The sequence below is a fragment of the Mus caroli genome, chromosome 13, assembly GCF_900094665.2.
Source record: "Mus caroli chromosome 13, CAROLI_EIJ_v1.1, whole genome shotgun sequence".
Lineage (NCBI taxonomy): Eukaryota > Metazoa > Chordata > Mammalia > Rodentia > Muridae > Mus > Mus caroli.
This window is the reverse complement of record NC_034582.1, coordinates 62,571,705-62,592,125: the sequence shown is the minus strand read 5'-3', so window position 1 is coordinate 62,592,125 and position 20,421 is coordinate 62,571,705. Positions and strand designations below refer to the sequence as shown.

At 41.4% G+C, this 20,421-nt stretch overlaps 1 protein-coding gene and 1 long non-coding RNA gene across 2 annotated transcripts in view; one reads left to right on the top strand and one right to left on the bottom strand.

Moving 5' to 3' along the window:
- The window catches only part of LOC115029106 (zinc finger protein 728-like), a 45,079-nt gene that overhangs the window by 16,080 nt on the left and 8,578 nt on the right, over positions 1-20,421 (top strand).
- On the bottom strand, positions 4,514-9,237 carry LOC110308545. Its single transcript, XR_002379571.1, has 4 exons — positions 9,089-9,237; positions 7,286-8,700; positions 6,688-6,870; positions 4,514-5,912 (listed from the first exon to the last, which is right to left on the bottom strand). It is a non-coding gene; the product is annotated as an uncharacterized LOC110308545 (long non-coding RNA).

Genomic DNA, 20,421 nt, shown 5'->3' with positions numbered 1-20,421 from the left:
AAAAAAAAAAAAAAAAAAAAATCAAAAACAAAATAAAACAGAACTTTACTTTGAATATTTAAAAATTACATAATTACAATACCTTAAAAGGAGTTGATATATATATAGTATGTTTGAACTAAAATATGACCTTAATTCTGTATCAAGATACAGAGATCTGAACCAATGTACCTGTTTCCTAGTAACAGCACATGAGAAAGTTTCCTTGTTAAACATTAGTAAGAGCAAAATTGGCTGGCCAGACAGACCGCAGTTACCCAAGACTTAACAGGAAGTAGAACCTTAAGTTTAGAACAGAGCGAGTTTGGATATATTTGGGAATCATTTGCCATGGAAGTGGAATTTGGAAATGAGGTGTGCCAATTTTTGGCCTTTGAATGGGGCCAGGGTGGGTTCATTGAGGAGAGAGAGTGCTTGGTTTAGTGCAAACTGGCTACAGAAATCCAGGAATGGGAAGGGTGCACAGTCTGTGTGGGCAGGCAGAGATCCAGGGCCACATGAAAATCACAACAGGCTAAAGAATCGCATTCTATAGAATTTGCCCTTTGATTCACAAACAAATAATTTGTACATACCTCAGGAGGGTCAGATCATCAGTTTGGTTCAAGCAGCCCTTGTGTCTGGGACAGATGTTGTAGTGAAGGAGAGGGAGGGTTGAGAGAACTGTTTCCAAAATCCCTGAACTTGGGGAGATCAGACTGAAGTTGTCCATGCAAAGTCTGTGACAAATTCAATTTGGATAAATTTTGCAGCAGACACTCCCAAGGTGTCTAGCAGTTGAGTTTTAGATGTGGTGGTGGAAATTTTCCTAGCCTTTGCTGGTAACCCAGAAGACTCGATGGGTAGCATCCTGCTCATAAGCCAGCGGGTGGGGGTGGGGTGTCATACAGCGGGGTGGGATATGTGGATAGCCTGAGGTCAGCAGCTCAGATGTCTCTGAATCCCAAGGCTCGACAGAAAGAAGACTATCTTTCAATGGAACAGACTTGAGCTTGCACAGATGAGACATTTGGCATGAGATAAAAGGGATCTTGAGCCATGGAAGAGGAGCCTGGTACCTCTTGACAGTGACTGGGAAAGGATAGCTCACCTACTGCAAAGTCAGTTGTGTCAGGTGAAGAGAAACATGGAGAGAAGGAGCAGCCCATGTGGCCAGGCTTAGCCTGGCATGCTAAGCTTGGGGGACAGGGCTCAACTCTTCCAAGTCTTCATACCAAATGACAGGATTCTATTCCAATGAAATAAGACAATTCAAGACAAAGTATAAAGACAGGTTTATTGGGAGCAGCTCTCAGGTAGATTCACTGGTTCCAAGAATGAGGCCAAGGAAGTCAATGTGCAGAGGGAGCCAGAGGGAGCCAAGAAAGTGGGGGAAAAAAGGAAGAGCGTGCACATGCAGACAGAGAGATGGGGGGATGAAAAGAGAAGTAGGAGAAAGAGAGAAGGAGACAGAGAGCTCCACAATGTCTGTATTATATAGTGAAGGCCCTCTGGTGGAGAGGAAGCCCAGTCCCTGGTCTGGAAATGTTGCTAGAGACTGAGGAATACTGGGAGAACCTTGAGGCCAAGGTCTGCTTTGGTGTGTTAAATAAGCACAATAGCCACTTGTCCCAGGTCTCAATCCCAACAATCAAAACTGGTCTCTGATTAGAAATGTTATTGAGTCTGCTACATAAGGTCTAACGATCTGGAACTGCTTAATGAACAGGTTGTTACTTTGTGTGTTGACAGGTTGCATTGGGACAAATGACTCCAGGGGCTCAGTCCCTGCCTCTTCATAAAAATCAAAGATTTGAAGGTAACTAAAATAAGTGGGGAGTGATATAATTTAGCCCAGGTCAGATTATCCTGACATTATACAGCAAATAGGAGGAGACTGCTTTCCAGGCAGCTAGGAGGAGGGTCTTAAAGACCAAGCCCACAGTAACACTTTCTCTAACAAGATCACAACTACTCCAACAAGGTCACACCTCCTCATAGTGCCACTCCCTGGGCCAAGCATATTCTATCACAATCCTCAAGGTGAATCTTTTCAGGGTTGCTTGTATGTTTTTCTCTGTGAACATAAAAACTTTTAGCGGTAATACACGTTTTGTCTTTACACGTGTATTGAATGTGCAGTGTGCACAATTTAGCTAAAAAGATGTTTCTTTGGTATCTGTTTGAGCAGGGAAAGCATCTGTCTCTCTTTATAAGTTAATTTGGATTGTACAACCGAACTGCAATATAAATTTTTATCTATGTCATTTGAAAGTATGGTATAAGTCCTGATTACACTGTAGCAAACAAGATTTATAGAATATGCATAGCTGAAAGTCTAGCTGGAGACGTTTTAATGTCTCAGTCGTCCTGAGAGCTGTCCCCATGTAGGATATTCAGCATATATTTTGCCTGTATTTTGTTTGTTTGGTTTTGTTTTTTTCCTTACTACTTTCTATCTGCAGCCAATATCTTGAGGGGTCTCCTCTTGTCAAATCTGATTTTCACCAATTCCTGTTGAAATAAAGGCAACATCTCTTCCCTAGTGCAACATATATCCTGCCCTCTGCTACAATACTACCATATATATATATATATATATATATATATATATATATATATATATGGTAGTATTGTGTGTGTGTATTGATCTAATTCATCAGTCTCTTCAAAACTCTAGTATATCTTAACAGCTGTGTTATCTGCTTCTTGATAGTCAAGACCCCAACGTCAATAAAGCATTGTTTAATCTCTCTGTGTGAGATCTAAATCCCCCTCTGTTCTATGAGCATTTCCTTTAAAGTCCTGCTAGATCTCTAAAGTTGCTTGATCTATAGAGTTGTAAGCTACACTGGTAACAGGTTTCATGACATAATGTTTAAAATATTCTCCTGTCCTATTCGGATGCATATGCCTGAGTATTGCCAGTTTTAATCTGCCCTGCATCTCCAAGATAGCCATCATCTCTAATAAGTGTGCAATCTGAGAGTCATCCTTATCAGAATTTCCCACATCAACCCCAGGAGAATCTGTGTGACAAGGTCCACAGACTGAGGCAAAAACTTCAAAAGGAGGAGGCCTCCTGGAATCGGCCAGAACAAAATATTGAACCGTAGTTCTCAATTTATATGTTTTGTTTTGTCTTATTCCTTTTCTTATTTACATGTTCCTGGTAGCCTAGGCCAAGATCTTAGGCGAGAATAATGGAAATATGCCTCTAGCCTTGGATGGCTGCCCCACTGATTATATCCTTTCACAGTTGTTATACTTGAATGATTTCTATTAATCATGATGTTACCTATTCAGTTTGTGATTCACTGAGTAAATCTTTTCAGGGTTGTAATGTTTGCTTGATTTTTGTGCTTTACTGTGCCAAAATAATGATGGTATTTGTGACTGCTTCACTGAACACATCTTCTAAGAGTTGTAATATTTGTTCTTTTAATATATAAAAGTCCCTGCTTGAGAGCTGCAAAATACACTCAGATTCAAACTGCCTCTGAGTTTGTTTCTGTTTGTCACTGCTGAATGCTTACCCACTTAGACTTTACGGACCCTCATTCCAGGGACCCCCATACCCGACTGGGGTGGTCCGTGGCAAGAACTCAAGGCAAAACCCCACTGGGATTCTGAATATGTATCAATAGTATAATGTACCAATATGTGTACACATCTTAATTCTTCAAATTCTATAAAGTGAAATACATAATCTCTTGTATGACATTGTTCTAAGGTACCATGAAATATAATCTCTGTTCTTAGCTCAATATATGGTTTTCCTATGGGATGACATACTTATTTCTCAAGCCTTCATGGATCTGCAGGCAAATATGGTGTTGAAGAAGGAGCGGAGCATTATACATTTTGATCTGTAGGCAGTAAGCAGGGAATGTCTGTATTACTGCACATAGGTTGAGCATAAATAACCTCCTATTGAGCCAGGGAAATGTAAGTGCCCCCCCCCCAAAACAGACAGGAGCCAATCTGATGTAATTCACAGCATGGTCTTTATTCTATTTGAGCTACCTGCCCCCACAATGCACCGCCCTCATGCAGGACAGTTTGGGTGGTGGGGGAGCCCCAAATGGCTTTTGGGGCAAGGCTTTATAGTAAGCAGCAAGCAGGGAGTACATGTGCAAGCCTCTAAATTGGAAAGCTCCTGTGGCCTTTAACATAATTGGCTGGTGCTGGGAGTTGTATCATAAACTTAACTTCTGCTCCCCTCTGCATTGGTGGCTGTTAGGCAGGGGGTGGGATTGTAACCTGGGAGTGCAGGTTTGTTGGGGGAATAACCTGGAGACACTGGTCTTGTTGAGGGTGTAACTGGAAACTCTGGTCTTTGGGGGATTAGCCTAGAGACTAGAGCTATGCTCTGGTTTTGTTGGGGGGGGGGCAACTTGGAAACTAATGCTAGGTACCAGCCTGTTAGTTTACCTGAGTTCAAACTTAAGTCAGGGTTTCTAAAATGGAGTCTGAACTTAAGAGATTTGGCATCTCAGGCAGACCCAAATTAAAATTAGAATACCAGCAGCTACAGATGGAAAACAATTTTTATATAACGTAGATATTGGAGATGGTTGACCATGCCATTGTTCAGACTGCAACCAGACATCTGGGCATAGAAATCAACATCTGAAAAAACAGTGCACACAACCACCCCTCAACACCTGTCTCAGACTCAGGGGCACTGACTCAGGACAGAAGAACCTTAGAGTCACACATGGTTGGATGTGATGTGTGGATGCCGATGCCAAATCCTAACAACAGAGCCAGCCTTCTCGGTTAGCTAAAACAGCATACATTTCTAGATTTGTAATATTATCTGTACTCCAAAGACAATTGTTTTCTATAATGGAAAAATGGAAACAAAACCAAGAGTATCCAGGCTTCTTGGAGCATAAACCAAGGTAGAACACAGGAGTAAGGCAAAGCTATCTCAGGGATAGACGGAGTATCCTATCTCAAAGGAAGCAGACCCAGAGACCTAGCAGAACAGCAGACATTAGGACTCTGTAACTTGAAAGCCAGACAAATACACTCCTCTCCAACAGGGAAAATATGACCCCACACTGTTGGCCATTCACACCAACTGTGAGTAAACTTTGTATGCCCCCAAGGCAGGAATGTGGCCAGGCCCCAACCTGAGGAGCATCAGCAAGCAGGCCCTGCTCCCAGACTGGCCTAATGGCCCTAGTGATCATTTTCTAAGGGCTGTAACTGCTATTCTCATCCTGAGGTGGGAGTGGGTCCAGACTCTGCCCTACAAGAAGAAAAATCCCAGCAATCCCCAAACAGGAAAACCCATCAATCCCTGAGCTCCTCATGCTCAGAACTTGAAATCTCTCCAACCCTCACCCTGAAAAGCTCAGCCACGGAAACGCTCTCTACTCTAGGAAATACTATAGAAGCTCCCTACTGTTCAGTTCCCTGGTGCCTTCTGCTGGGAGCAAAGGCAGCCACCCCTAGATTTATCCCTCCAAGCCCTGGATTCAATCCTACCAATAAATCTCTTTTATAAGATTTGCTGCTGCTTGTGACTCTGTCATTGAAAGAAGCAAAGAAGGGAAGAAGCTAAGAAGTGGAGCAGGGATGAAGCTCCTGATACTCTCCCATGTAACACCTCTGCTGTCGAGGCTTCCTCTCAGAGCTATGTGGTTCCAGATCTCCCGTGTTTCAGGATACTCTTCCATCAGAACAATGCCCCACATCAGAACTGTTTAGTTCCTGGGCTTCTGTGTTTCAGGTTACCCTTCCATTAGGACTCTGTCCCACCAAGAGAACTGTGTGGTTCCCTGGCTCCCAAGTCACAGGACCCCTTCCCATCTGAGAAGGAATACCAACACACAGCCTCTGGACACAGTGAGTATGGGCTCTGGCCTCTATGGCCGGTAAGATTTCTGCCAATGGCCAGGTCCAGCAACAAGGTTCAGGTCCTAAGACAGGAAAGGGCCATTGGCACAAATGAAGACACTGATCACCTGTTGACTTTCAAGCAAGTGGTCCCAAATAGCTTGAGCCATCTTTATTTACCCAATCACAATCCTGCTCACTCAAGCAGTGACATGATTGGTTATTTGTTAAATCATTTACATTAGCTTTATAAAAACCCCATCATTACAAAAATCGCTCACTAGTTCCACTTCCTGCTTCCTGCTGGCCCAAAATGATTAGCTAGGCATGCCCTAGACGCATGAGCACATACCCAGAGGGTAGCAAAGGTGGTTACACAGTCATGCAAGGTAAGAGACAGATTAAACATTTGGGGGTATATGTCCAGTTATCACATATCACCCCTGTGTCATAATACTTTAATACTTTTTAATTGTAGAAAGACACTCATTGTACTCAGCGACCTTTCCTGATAAGCGCCTATCAATTCCTGATATCATCTTTCCAGGAACTGTGTTTAATTTCTGTTGATGATGCATAGTTGTAGCAGTGAATTGTTAATCTGCTTTGGCTCCAGGCAGGTTGCCCGTGCGTTGCACCTGCCCAAGAGCTCTGGATTCGAAAATGAAACACACATACACACACACCAGCTAATTTTATATTAATGGGTCACTTCTAAACCTCCCCATGGCTATCACAGACTCCCCTCCAGTATTCCATGCTTCACACTTTCTAAATCTATATTTTATCTTTGTTGCCCTGTTACCTTCTGAGCAGTCCACCCACCCACCTATAGGGCCGCTTTCCCTTTCCACTTACATTGCTGGATGATTTCTCTCTTGCAGCTCTTACATCTGATCCTTCTGCCCCCGAGCCATGGCAATTCTCTTCTCCTCCTTCTACCTCAGTCTTTACTTATGCAATCTAAAACTCCTGCTTGTTTCACCATGCCAAGCCAGTCACCTTTGTCCACTTTATTCCCAATCAAAGCCAACTTGGGGACTGGGAGCTGAATAAGACAAAGTATTAGAACCAATTCTCATCACATAGCTACCTCAGTTTAGGTCTCTGTTGATTAGACATAGCTTCCTCAGAACAGTTAGGCAAGCAGAGTCCACTGCTCTACACAACTGCCAGAGGCTTACTCAGTGTGACTGTGGCTATTGCTCCAGCAATACAATTATGTACCCCAAAATGTGTGATTAATGGTCACATCTGGAGAATCTATACAGGCAGAGAGAAGAGAAGAGGCTTTCCCAACACAATTGAGAAAAACAGAATCATACACAAGGCTTTTAGCATGAATGATCCTGCTCTTGCCTCTGACCAACAAACTAAAATTAAATATAGCTATGAGTATCGACAGCATGGCAAAAGTAAAGAGAGGATTGTAGTACATGAAACCTAGGGAATATACATAGAGGCCACCAAATTCCCCACAGATCCTCACCAAGTGGAGAGGGGTTTCTGTGGGCCTTGCCAAAGCAGAGTCCCAACACTGAAGCATTCGTACCATACACTGTTCCATGCAGGTGCTGCGTCTCCACCGCCAGATCTCCTGAGGTCTCAGAAAGGTAAAGAAATGCAGACCGGAAGCCCCACTCCTGCCAAGGATGCAGCTCTTGCTCAGGAGGCTCCTACAGTCACCACAGGCAGGTGGACAAGTCCTGCCTCCCTTACCTCAGGATGTGAGCACAAGAACGCAGAACCAGTCCAGTCTGCTCACCTTGCACGGGGTTCCTTTAAGGTAACTGCACACTTAGCAAACATCCAACAAATGTGTTTGGAGTATAAATAAGTGAGAAAAGCAATTGCGTGCTGGTTAATTTTTTCAACAATCGCTGCTGTTGGGATAGCAGAATGGATAATGAGTTTCAAGAGAGTGTCAAGTGAAGTGGAAACTTCAGGGTTCTTTGGAAAGTCAGTTGTGTCACATGGGGGTTTGCTGGGGCAAACATGTGAGGGAGTGTTTTCCTGAAGCAGACACAGGTGAGAGGACATTTTGCTAAAGCAGACACACGAAAGAACATTTCGCTGAAGCAGACATTTGTCAGGACTCCACAAAGAGAAATGCACCAAAAAAACTTGTGCTCCTGGGGCTGGAGAGATGGCTTAGTGGTTAAGAGCATTGTCTGCTCTTCCAAAGGTTCTGAGTTCAATTCCCAACAACCACATGGTGGCTCACAACAACCATTTGTAGTGGGATCCAATGTCCTCTTCAGGTATCAGAAGAGAGCAACAGTGTATTCACAGGCATAAAATAAATAAATATTTAAAAAAAAAGAAAAGAAAAAATAAAAACTGCTGCTGCCATGCTGCAGTTTCTTGTGGCTTCCACAGACTCAGGCTGATTGACAGAGTGATGTAAGCTGAGACAGACACACGCACTGAGGCAAGACATGTGCTGTGGCAAGACCCATGGAGGACTCATGATATTTGGAGGAAGTGTAGGACAGTGAAGGTTGGCTTGCTGGTGCAGCCGGCTGTGCAGTGCTTGTTGGTCTCAAGTCTTCAAGGATCTCAGCTTTACTGAGAGAGGCACAAGCAGAGAACTTCTGGCATACCTCCTGGGCCCTCGTGCTGATTTGGCTGAGGCCTAGCTGTTCCTGCCACTGCTGCTGATTTGAGTTTGCTATCCCGACTCCACCAAACTGGACTTCTGGTGTATCCAGGAAGTGTTTGAAAGTGGACTGAGCTGCCGCCGCTGAACTATCAATTGAACTGCTTGCTGACTTCCTGAAAATGCAGACGGGAGTTGCTCCAAAGAACCTTTCTTCACAAGTCCACTTGCCCCACATCCTCTTTTTCTCACTGCCTCTGGTGGGTGGTGTGCTAGAAGGGAGGGTAAAGTGCTTAAGGACCATCCCTAAAAGTAGACTTTGAAAAAAGAGTAAAGTTACAGTCAAGTGTCCTTAAGTTGAAAGGCCACTAAGTATGGGGCTGGACAAATGTTTTGTAAGTTTGAAAGAATTTTGGTGCCATGTCAAACAGGACATTCTCGGTGAGCGTGAAAACCAAAGAGGCATCAAGAGCCGCTGGGAGTTAGAAGAAATTAGTGACTCTTAAGATGATTTTCTTTCCCACACTATTGTATTACTTACATATTTTAAAGCACAACCGAGTCAGCGTGATTTCTTCAGGCTGTAATAAGATTAAAATTACAACATACAGACCAGAAAGGACTTGTAAGCCTAACATTTCTGTCACAGGCTCGACTTACATTCTCATAGCTCCTGTTGTGGATCTGACGGTGACGAGCCTGATTCCCCATGGCTGTCCTCCAGCCTCTGCATCTTTCTCCCATACTCTACTGTGGGTTCCCATAAACAAATTCAGCAACAGTAGCAATCACCCTACCTGAGTTCCAGGAATTCCTTCGCACAGACTTCTGGGAGATGTAGTCTGGATACTGTGACGTCACAGAGAACCATCTAGGAAATCCTCATAAGGCTTTTGGTTTGCACATGAGTCTTTCTCAAAATCGGGCAAGAGTCCCGCCCTGCTGTACATTCCTGTTGTGTCTCTAACACAGAGGTTGGTCCAGGAAAGCAGCACGGCCTGAAGGTCTATGGGGGTGAGGGGAGGGGGTGGGGGTGCACCTAGAAGAAAGCAGAGCAGTGCAGGGAAGTGGGCTGTGTATATAGTTAAAAACTTAAAGGTACCTTACTGAGCTAGCAGTTTTATACCTTAGTTCCTGCCTCTCTCTTTCTTCTTCGTTTTCTTCTTCTTCTTCTTCTTCTTCTTCTTCTTCTTCTTCTTCTTCTTCTTCTTCTTCTGGTATACATATTAGTTAATTGTAAAGGATAAATATTATATATGGGAGTTTCTTTTTTCTCCCTCTCTCTTTTTTAATAATCATTTTATTTGTTTACATTTCAAATGATAGCCCCATTCCAGTTTCTCTTTTGCAAAACCTCCATCCCAAACCCACCTCCCCTTTGCCTCTATGACTTTCTTTTTTGCTCTAATATTTTGACGATCTAAACAGGTGTTGTACTTCTATAGGCATCTCCTTCTTTAGGTTAGAAAAAATTTCTTCCATGCTTTTCCTGAAAATATTTTTCTCAGATTGCTTTTTTTTTTTTTTTTGGTTTTTCGAGACAGGGTTTCTCTGTGTAGCCCTGGCTGTCCTGGAACTCACTTTGTAGACCAGGCTGGCCTCGAACTCAGAAATCCGCCTGCCTCTGCCTCCCGAGTGCTGGGATTAAAGGCGAGCGCCACCACACCCGGCCAGATTGCTTTCTTATAGAGCCCAAGACTACTAGCCCAGGGATGGCTCTCCCACCCTTGATCACCAATTGAGAAAATGCCTTACAGCTGGATCTCATGGAAGCATTTTCTCAAGGGGACTACTTTCTCTGTGATAACTCCAGCTTGTGTCAAGTTGAGACACAGAACCAGCCAGTACAAACATCAAATTTGTTCAAACATGAGGCCTGAATTTTTTTCATCAGTGTTTTCCAGATAGGGTTGTTCTGTGTAGTGCTGACATTCCTGAAATTCACTCAAAAGACCAAGCTGTTCTGAAGTACAGAGATCCAAGTCTCTCTGACCCATAACTGTTAGAATCAAAGAAACATACCACCATAGGCCCCATAAATACTTTTAATTATATATATGTACATATATACATACATATATGTATATATACATACATTTTTATATATGTATACACACACATATATAATTTTACTAGCAGTGTGTGTGTGTGCACGTGCACACCTGTCTGTCTGTCTATGTCCCTGTGCTCCTCTCCTCTCTTCTACATGAGCTTCATGATGTCAAGAGTTGGGTTGGTCCTCTAGAACTGTGCTTGTGAGCCACGATGTGAATGTTAGAAAACGAACTCATGCTCTGTAAGAATTTAATTACTCTCAACTCCTGAACAATCTCTTTAGCTTACTGTAAGCATAGATTTTTAAAAGGAATTTGGCCAAACATCACATTGAATGGAGAATGTTTCTATGGGAGAAACTTAAAGTATTAAGTTACTATAAAATGATAGTGTAGGCAATAAAGCTAAAACTTTCAACATGGTCTAAACAAGCATATAAGGCTTGAGAATCAGACTATGGTAAACTTTCTGTAAGTATGCCTGGGCCGCTAACATCATGCTGAATGAGGCTTTCTCTAGAGTCTGCATGTTCAGTTTGTGCCTACACCATATTAGTTCCTCCTCCTCCTCCTCTTGAATTAACCAATTTCACTAGGAGGAAATGGAAACTGCAGAACAGTTGAGGTTTCATCCTCACAGATCAGCACCTCTCAGATGAGTCAGTTCCTTCTCAGTCAGTACACTCACATATTGAAAGCCTAGCAGTACTTATGGTTGCTGGCAATGCCCTTCCTGCAGCCTTCAGGAGGAGTACAGACTAGTCATGACTTCATTCTAAACAGACATGCCAATCAAGTGTCCAGATTAATGTATTAGGGGTATTGTTTAATACTGCTTGATGACTCTAGTTTCTCTAAGAGGAGCTGCATCCCTGGGTTAGCACACTGCCTGGAATACAAGAATTGAACAGGAACTTCACATAGTCTCTGCACTAAAACAGCTTCCTTGTTAATCTGTATGCATCATGGAAGCATGAAGCCTTCCTTATAATGGGTGTGTACCTTTGTCTCAAACACAAACTGCCCAGCAATAAATCTTCCTAAGAAGAGATGGGCATTCTCAGTACTCCATGGTCCCAATGCAGCTTCTTTACTACACTGAGCTCACTTGACAGTCGTAGGGACATATTTCTAACACCTTTGTATTCAAGGAGGAATCATCTCAGTGTTCTGCTTAGAAATGAGGGGAGTTCAAGACATATACCAAATATTTAAATAGTCTGAAACATGAATCATGGCGTGATCAGGACAGAGAGGAAATTCCATAAGGAACATCAAAGGGAACAAGGGAAATCCTATAGTGCACAGTGTACCAAGAGTCAGTAGACACACCAGTGTGATCCCAGGAGCTCTGTGCCTCCTCTTGGGAGATGGGGAGGAGGAAAGCCTGTGCTCAGAGAACACCCGGTGGTGACTAGTTTTGATTTCCTGTTCTTCTGTCTTAAGCACCTGAGATGCTGCATGTCAGGCGGGATCACCAAGCGTGGTTTCATTAAAGAAATGCACAGTCCTACATTACCTTCCTGCTTCCTTATTTTTAAGTAAAGCAGACCATGAAAGCATGATTTTTCCATGTGTTAGTATGATTTCATAAGTAGATTTGAGCTTTAAAATCACATTTTGGCAGAAATAACTAGCATGTATGATTAACATTACTAAAGGCTCGACTCACAGGCTAACATCGCGTGCTGAGACCACAGCACTTCAAAAAAAGCCCGAATGCCCTGTGGCTGCCCATGTGCAGAAGACTGTTTCTTTCTAATTTCACTTGCTCACAGGAGGGCAGGTACCCAGGCAGTGCACAAAACCCATTTGGTGTGTTCCTGGAAGTCCTTTGCACTGACTTGTGGGAAATGTAGTCCCAACAATTATGACATCACCAGAAGGGGCTGTCAGTATTGAACTTCCGGGTTCGTTCTTAAACCTCGCTTCTCCCCCAAAGTTAGGGGACTGTCCTGCTCAGAACTGGGCTTGGATCTCTGACATGGAGGTTGGTGCAGGGAGCAACGCCTTCCTGCTGATCCAGAGGGACTGTGTAGGGTGGCGGGTCGGGCGCGGAGGGAGCTGACTCAGGCTGGTTGGGAGACAGGGGAAGCTGCTGACCTGGAGATGCTGTGCTGACCTAGGATGGGCCACTGCCCCCGGGAGCAGGATTGAAGAGGAGAAGGTTGGAAAACAACAGGGTAGCCAGGGCAATCTGGTTCTGCTGACTGCCTGTACCTGAGATGCTGAAGGGAGCGCACTCAACTTTGCTGAAGAACATGCTCTGCCTAGCTGACCCGTGATCACATGGCTATAGTCAGATTCTCGGGATTTACAGAACTTCCTAGTGTGCTGGAACAGAGAGTCTTGTGAGGGCAACTGTTGTGTGGAATGTTAGTTCCTATTCCCTTGGAATGAATTGTTAGATTTATGGACGCCTCCGTTTGAACAGGAATTTCTAATAGACACCGCTGTGACCTGAATCATCACAATACATGGCTGTATAGCCACAGAATAATCTTGGACTTGGTATGATCCTGTGTTTGCACAATCCAAATAATTAACCTTTCTTTCCCCTTACCTCTGGTACGTGGGCTAGAGGGAAAGTTGAAGCGTTCAAGAACTCTAATTAAGTAAGTCTTGAAATTTCTAAGCCTACAGTATGATGTTTTCTAGTTCCATCCATTTGCCTGAAAAATTCTTGATATCCTTATTTTCAATAGCTGAGCAGCATTTCACTGTGTAAGTGAACCATATTTTCTTTATCCATTTGTTCATCGAGGGATATCTGTATTGTTTCCAGATTCTGGATATCATGAATGAAGTTGCTCCGAATGTAGTTGAGCAAAGTGCCTTGTAAGTTTGGTGGAACATCTTTTGGGTATATGACCATGGTATAGCTGGGTCTTGAGGTAGAACTATACCCAATTATCTGAGAAGCTGCCAAATTGATTTCTATAGTGGTTGTGCAACTTGACACTCCCACCAGCAATGGAGGCGTGTTCTCCCTGATTCACATCCTTGCCAGCATGTGCTGTGGCTTGAGTTTTTGATTTTGGCCATTCTGCTGGGTGTAAAGTAGAATCTCAGTCACTTTGGTTTGCATTTTCCTGAAGGCTAAGAATGTTGGACCTTTTAAAGGTCTTTCTTGGCCATTAGAGATTCCTCTGTTGAGGAATTCTCTGCTTAGCTCTTTAACCCGTTTTTAAATTGGCTTATTTGGGTTGTTGGTGTCTACCTTTTTGAGTTCATTATATTTTTGGGGGTATCACCCCCCCATGAGACATAGGGTTGATGAAGATCTTTTCCCCTTCTGTAGGCTACCAATTTTTTCCTATTGACAGCGACCTTTGCCTTGCATAAGCTTTTCAGTTTCATGAAGCCCCATTTATTAGTTACTGATCTTAGTGCCTGAGCTATTTGGTGTTCTGTTCAGGAGGCTGTCTCCTGTACCAGTGTGTTCAAGGCTACTTTATACTTCCTCTTGTATTAGATTTAGTGTATCTGGTTTTATGTTGAGGTCTTTGATCCATGTGGACTTGAGTTTTTGCAGGATAATAAATTGGATCTATTTACATTCTTCTAGATTCAGACATCCAGTTAGACAGCTACCATTTGTTAAAGATGCTTTCTTTTTCCATTGGATGGTTTTTGTCTTCTTAGTAAAAAAAAAAATATCAATGTTCATAGGTGTATGGGTTTATTTCAGGATCTTGTATTTGATTCAGTTCCTCAACCTCTCTGTTTCTGTACCAATATCATGCATTTGTGGTTGTTGTTTTATTTGTTTGTTTGTTTGTTTTACTATTCTGTGGTACAGCTTGAAATCAGGGATGGTCATTTTATTGTACAGGATTGTTTTAGGTATACAGTTTTGTTTTGCTTTTTCCATGTGAAGTTGAAAATTGTTTTTCCAAGGTCTGTTAAGAATTATGTTGTAGTTTTAATGGGAAGTGCATTGAATCTGTAGATTGCTTATGATAAGATAGCCATTTTTATTGTTAATCTTACTTAATCCATGACCATGAGAAATCATTCCATCTTTTGATATCTTAGTTACATTCCTTTTTCAGAGAGTTGAAGTTCTTGTTTTATAGGTCTTTCAATTACTTGGTTAGAGTTACACCAAGATATTTTATAATATTTGAGGATAATGAGAAGATAGTTGTTTCCCTAATTTCTTTGTCACTCTGTTTATTGTTCATATAACTGAGGGCCACTGATTTTTTTTTTTTTGAGCAGATTTTGTATCCAACCATTTTGCTGATGATGTTTATCTGATGTAGGAGGTCTCTGGTAGAGTTTTGGGGGTCACTTGTGCATGCTATCATATCATCTGTGAATATCCATACTTTGACTTTTTCTTTTCCAAATTGTATCCCCTTCTTGTTGTTTTATGGCTTTTGCTAGAACTTCAAGTACTAGATTGAAGAGATGTGGGGAGATGGGCGGCCTTGTCTTGTCCATGATTTTAATGGAGCTGCTTTAAGTTTCTCTCCATCTAATTTGATGTTGGCTATTGGCTGGCTGTATGTTGCTTTTCTTGTGTTTAGTTATGCACTTTGTATTGCTGATCTCTCCAAGGCTTTTAACATGAAGGGGAGTTGGATTTTTTCAAAGTTTTTTTTTTTCAGTATCCAAGGAGACTATCATGAAATATTTGCTTGTCTCAGTTTGTTTATATTGTGGATTTAGTTGATGGGCCTTCATATATTGAACCACTCCTGTGTTCCTGGGATAAAGTCTCGTTCATCAAGCTGGATGATATTTTTGATGTGTTCTTGGGTTTGGTTTGTGTGTATTTAATTGAGTATTTTTGCATTAGTGTTCATAAATAAAATTGGTCTGAAATAGTCTTTCTTTGTTGAGTCTTTTTGTGGTTTAGGTATCACGGTGACCACTGTTAGGTTTGTCTAGATGAGCTACAGGCAGGTAGGGAGTTGGAGTAAGAGCTCCAAGGTTCCCTTTTAAATCCATATTTATGTTCTTCCACTCCCCTAATTAGAGCTTCCCAGTTCTTCCCAGTTTCCCCCATGAGGTCATATGTACCTTCCATTCTGTCTCTCTATTTTCTTTTTAATTAATTTTTTTTACATATTCAATTTACATCCTACTCACTGCCCACTCCTGGTTACCCACAATCCTTCCCCATTCCCCTACCCTTCTCCTCTGAGTTGGTGGGGGTCCCCCGGGTTTGCTTCCCACCCTGGCACTTCAAGTCTTTGTGAGGCTAGGTGCTTCCCACTGAGCCCTAACAAGACAGCCCAGCTAGAAGACCATATCCCAGGTACAGGTAACAGGTTTGAGGTATCCCCCATTACAGTTGTTCAGGACCCATATGAAGTTCAAGCTACACATCTGCTATAGATGTGCAGGGAGGACTAGGTCCACCCCATGTATGTTCTTTGCTTGTTGGTTCAGACTCTTAGAGCACCAAGGGTCCAGGTTAGTTGATTCCGTTGATCTTCCTGTGGTGTTCCTATTCACTTCAGGGCCCTTCCTTCCTCCTATTCTTCCATAAGGGTCCCCAAGCTCCATCTACTCCTTGGCTATGGGTGTCTATCTGTCTGAGTCAGCTGCTGAGTGGACCCTTTCAGAGGACAGCATGCTCCTGTCTGTATGGTTCAGGAGTCTGATGGAGGTAGAAGAGAGGTAAGGGGAGAATCCTATTCTCTCTCTTATGCTCCCAAACAGAATCTCTGCAGGGCTTCTTGGCCTTCATGACCATCCAAATAACAAGGCAGAGAAGGCAGGAAGACAGTTTGCCCAACACATTAGCAGTTCTTTGTTTAAATGGGGCAGGAGGAGGTAGATTTGACCTACACTTGTTTTTTATAGGCATATTCACGCACAAGCACAATTGGATGAAAACTCTTCTGGTGATAATTACGTAAATCCTAAATGCACAATAAAGCATATGTAAATTTCCTAGAGACAGTGTTAGCTAAATACATATCATATGTGAATAAGAGGATACTCATAGTCAAGTCTATCAACATAGGTTTTATAGATGAAGTGGAAAAACAGTCTTAAAATGAATAAGAAAAACTAATAACAAGAAGCATCTTGGAGGAGACCCAGTGGCAGTAGAGATTCTAGCCACAGTGATAGAATAAAGTTCAGCACACCAGCAATCTGTCCTAACCTTTGTCTGGGAAACCGGTTTTGCATTCCTTCCCTTGAAGAAACACCCCTCTCACCCTACATTCTCTAGCACTTTTATCATAAAAACTTATTGGAGTACATTAAAGAATCTTCTCCTGTTGAGCGGATCATGAGATTTTTGTTCCTAATATTCTGTCATTTATTGCATATATTTACTTGCATATTATGAACCATCTCTGCATTTAAGGGATAAAGCCAACTTGGTCATGGTCAATAATGTTTTTAACGTGTGTCTGTATTTTCTTTGCAAGTTTTTCTTTCCAATATATATTTTTGAGCAATTTGGTTCTGACTTCATTGTGGGTATTGGCTACTAAAGTTCTTTTGTTGTAGTTTTTGTTGGGTCTCTATCTGATTTTGGTATTAGAGTGATAATAGCTTCATAGAATTTGTTTGTAGGTGCATCTTCTGTTCATATATTTATCAAATGGTTGAAGAAGGACTAATTGTAGATCTTTGAATGCCTCAGAGAATTGTTGTGAATCCGTCTGGGCACAGAATTTTTTTTTTAAGCTGGAACTATTTATTGTAATTTCAATCTCCCCATTTGATTTGAGTCTGTTTAGGGTGTTAATTTCTTCCACTTTAATTTTGTTTATTTATATATAAAACATGCTCAAGAATGAAAATAAAATCTCAAGAAAACTAAATCTCTGGGACTTGTTGAAGGCAGTCCTGTGGATGAAGATTACAGCTCTAATTGCCTATGTGAAACTATGAGAAAGAACACAGAAAAATGATTGAATGATACAATGAAGAAATTTTGGATAAACAAGAACAAACATAATTCAAATCCTGTCAAAGTCAAAGAATAAAAAGAAAGAAAAACAAACAAGCAACACAAAACAAACTAATGAGAAGGGAAATAATTGAAACAAGGTCAAATAAAAATACTCAAATGATCACCAAATTCACAGACGGTTCTTTAAGGAGATAAACAAGATTGAGGGACACTTGACCCAGCTAACCAAGATAAGCAACCCAAATGATCAGGGTCAGAAATGAACAAGAAGACATTATAACAGATACAAAAAATAAAAATAAAAAATAAAACCCTGAAAATCATAAGGGAATATTTTGAAAAACTGTCTTGTTTGAAAAAAATCGAAAAGAAGTCACTCAGTTCTCTTTCTTGTAGACAACATGCACATAAGTTTGTTTCTTGATCCATTCTCCTGGCCTGTATCTTGAAAGGAGAACTGTGGGTATCACTTGTTCTAGTATGTAAGTGTTCATTGTCAGTGTGTTCCTTATTTTCAGTGTTGTTTATGTTCTCAGTGGCCCTTTGTGTTTTAGTAATTTTGGCTTCCGATTCCTTTCTAGAGTCTCTTAGCTATGCTCATCTCTCTTCAGGCTAAAGTGTTGTTCTCTGTTTTTTCCATAGGTTTGATTTTAGAATATAATTCTTGTAATGTTCTTTCTATTCTGGATAGCTTTTCTTCTTCCTTGAGGTACGGCAGAGAGTTGAGTGGTAAACAGCAGCTTAGGTTGGATGTCATAGCCTCTTTAGGACTTGGAATGCATTTCTCCAGGTTCTTTTGCTTTCAGAGATCCAGCTGTTATCCTAATAAATGTATTCTTTCACTTACAGATTTTATTATTCCATGAGTATTTTGTTTTCTGATCTTGTCCAATTAGTAATATATATTATATAAATAATATATAAATTATATATATATATATATATATATATATATATATATATATATAAAATTTAGAGAAGATTAAGAAGTTATTCTTGAAGATAATATTTAAGCCATTGCCTGGGGATTTTTTCCCCCTCATCTATGCCTGTAATTTGAAGATGTGGTCTTTTCACCTTGTCTAACATTTCCTATAAGTTTCCTTCCCACAGATTTTTTTCTTATTTTATTTCATATTCTTAGCTTATTTTGTCTAGATCATCTACCTTATCTGTAAGTCCTTATATGCTGTCTTCTCCTGATTCACTCTATTGAAAGTTTTTCTTTTAAGTTTTCTTTTTGGATACTTTGGTGCTTTAAATTCTGTCTTCATTTCTGCAAGAGTCCTCTTCCGTGTTTCTCTTTATTGAATCCCCATTTCTAATCCTAGATTGTTGTGTTATTTCCATCCTTCAGATGTTTTTGATTTCTTGAGCATCAAGCACTCATTCTCCTTAAGTTCCCTGTCTTCTATGACCCTGGGGGGCTTCTTCCTGCCTTGTAAGAACGTTTTGTAGTCTTTGAAGAAGTTTATGACTCTTCTTCTAAAATCTGTGTCCTCGTGCTCACCTAAGCAATATGTAATGGCAAGTATTTCTAGACATCTTGTTGGACATTGAGGGGAAATGCCAGTGTGCTCTTTTATATGGGTTAGTTTTCTATGAGAATGGGACATAAGATTTTTAGGAGAAAATTCAGGCTTGTCCTAGCAGACAGCCCATCTGCAGCAAAATTAAATGTTGTTTTATTAGGTTTGTGTATCTGACTTCATAACAGCTTCCTTTATTCTTTTCAGTTGTAAAACAACTCTATATTCTTTTAACTCAAACACATTGTTTTTCTTTATATTCCCTTTTTCTTTGATTTTGAGTTCATCTTAATGTGGTTAGAAATGAACATCTTTAATTTTCATGAATTTAACTAAACCATGAAGAAAATAACCAAGGAACTGCGAAACACATGATTAATTTGTGATAGAATTCAGTGATGATAAAAGATGCAATATGGTCATTTGTGACAATATGAATGATGTTGAGTTTATGAGTACAGAACAATTAGAAGGAAGGCAGGAAATAGGCTGAGAATAACAGATGAGACTGCATATCAGTACACACAGAGAGGGGCATCAAGTCCCCTGAACGTGTGTGATGGGTGTGGAGGTTGTATGAAGGGAGAAACCTGGCATGAACCTTGTAGAGACAGGTGAGGGACTTGGAAGGGGGGAAGATGCTGCTCTCTAGGGGCCTCTACAGGTCTGCAGTCTCTTCCTCCTGGTGATGTCTTCTTGGGGAAGATAGATTAGCTTGGGTGACAGGCTATCCCCCAAAACATTGCTCTGTGGGTTGTACCAGAAAGTCAGTTTGAAGAAGGTCAGCTGTATTCACTCAGAAATCCTGTTTTTACAAGCCAGACTCTAGCAGATGGGATAGGACATTATTATTTTAGGCATAAAAAGACAAGTCCCACATCCTGTGTGTCCAAGCTTCTTATGCTCTCAGACTGACTTACCTATATCAGCAGCACTTCTGACCAAGATCCCTGGACCTAGTCCACTCTGCTTGGTGGTAAAGCAGGACTGCTCTGATATTACAGGTGACTTTGGCCACCTATCCACTCTTTCAAGACACAGGTCTCAACTTTGGAAAACAGTTTGGCAAAGGAGAAACTTGAGGAGAGAAAGGTTGATTTTGTGCTGCAAAATTGTTTCATTCCCAACCCCCTCAATCTGCCCCTATAAACGGTCACAGCCTCCTCATTATCTGTTATACTCCCCAGTTTGCCAGGAGAGTAAGTCTGTCTCTCAGTGTGTGAACTAACAAATGCGGTCCTGTTTGTTAACGGTCAGACTCCTATCACTTTTCTGTCTTCTGTCTCTTAATGCTGCCTCAGAAATCCAAGAATGTCAGATGTTGAACCTAAAAGATTATAAACCAAATTAGAGATATAATTTTTACCCATTTGCTGGTAATCACAGGAAATGGAAACCTGGAGGAACATTGACCAATGGATACTCTCCATTTAAAAGAAGAATAAGCTGGGCGGTGGTGGAGCACGCCTTTAATCCCAGCACTTGGGAGGCAGAGGCAGATGGATTTCTGAGTTCGAGGCC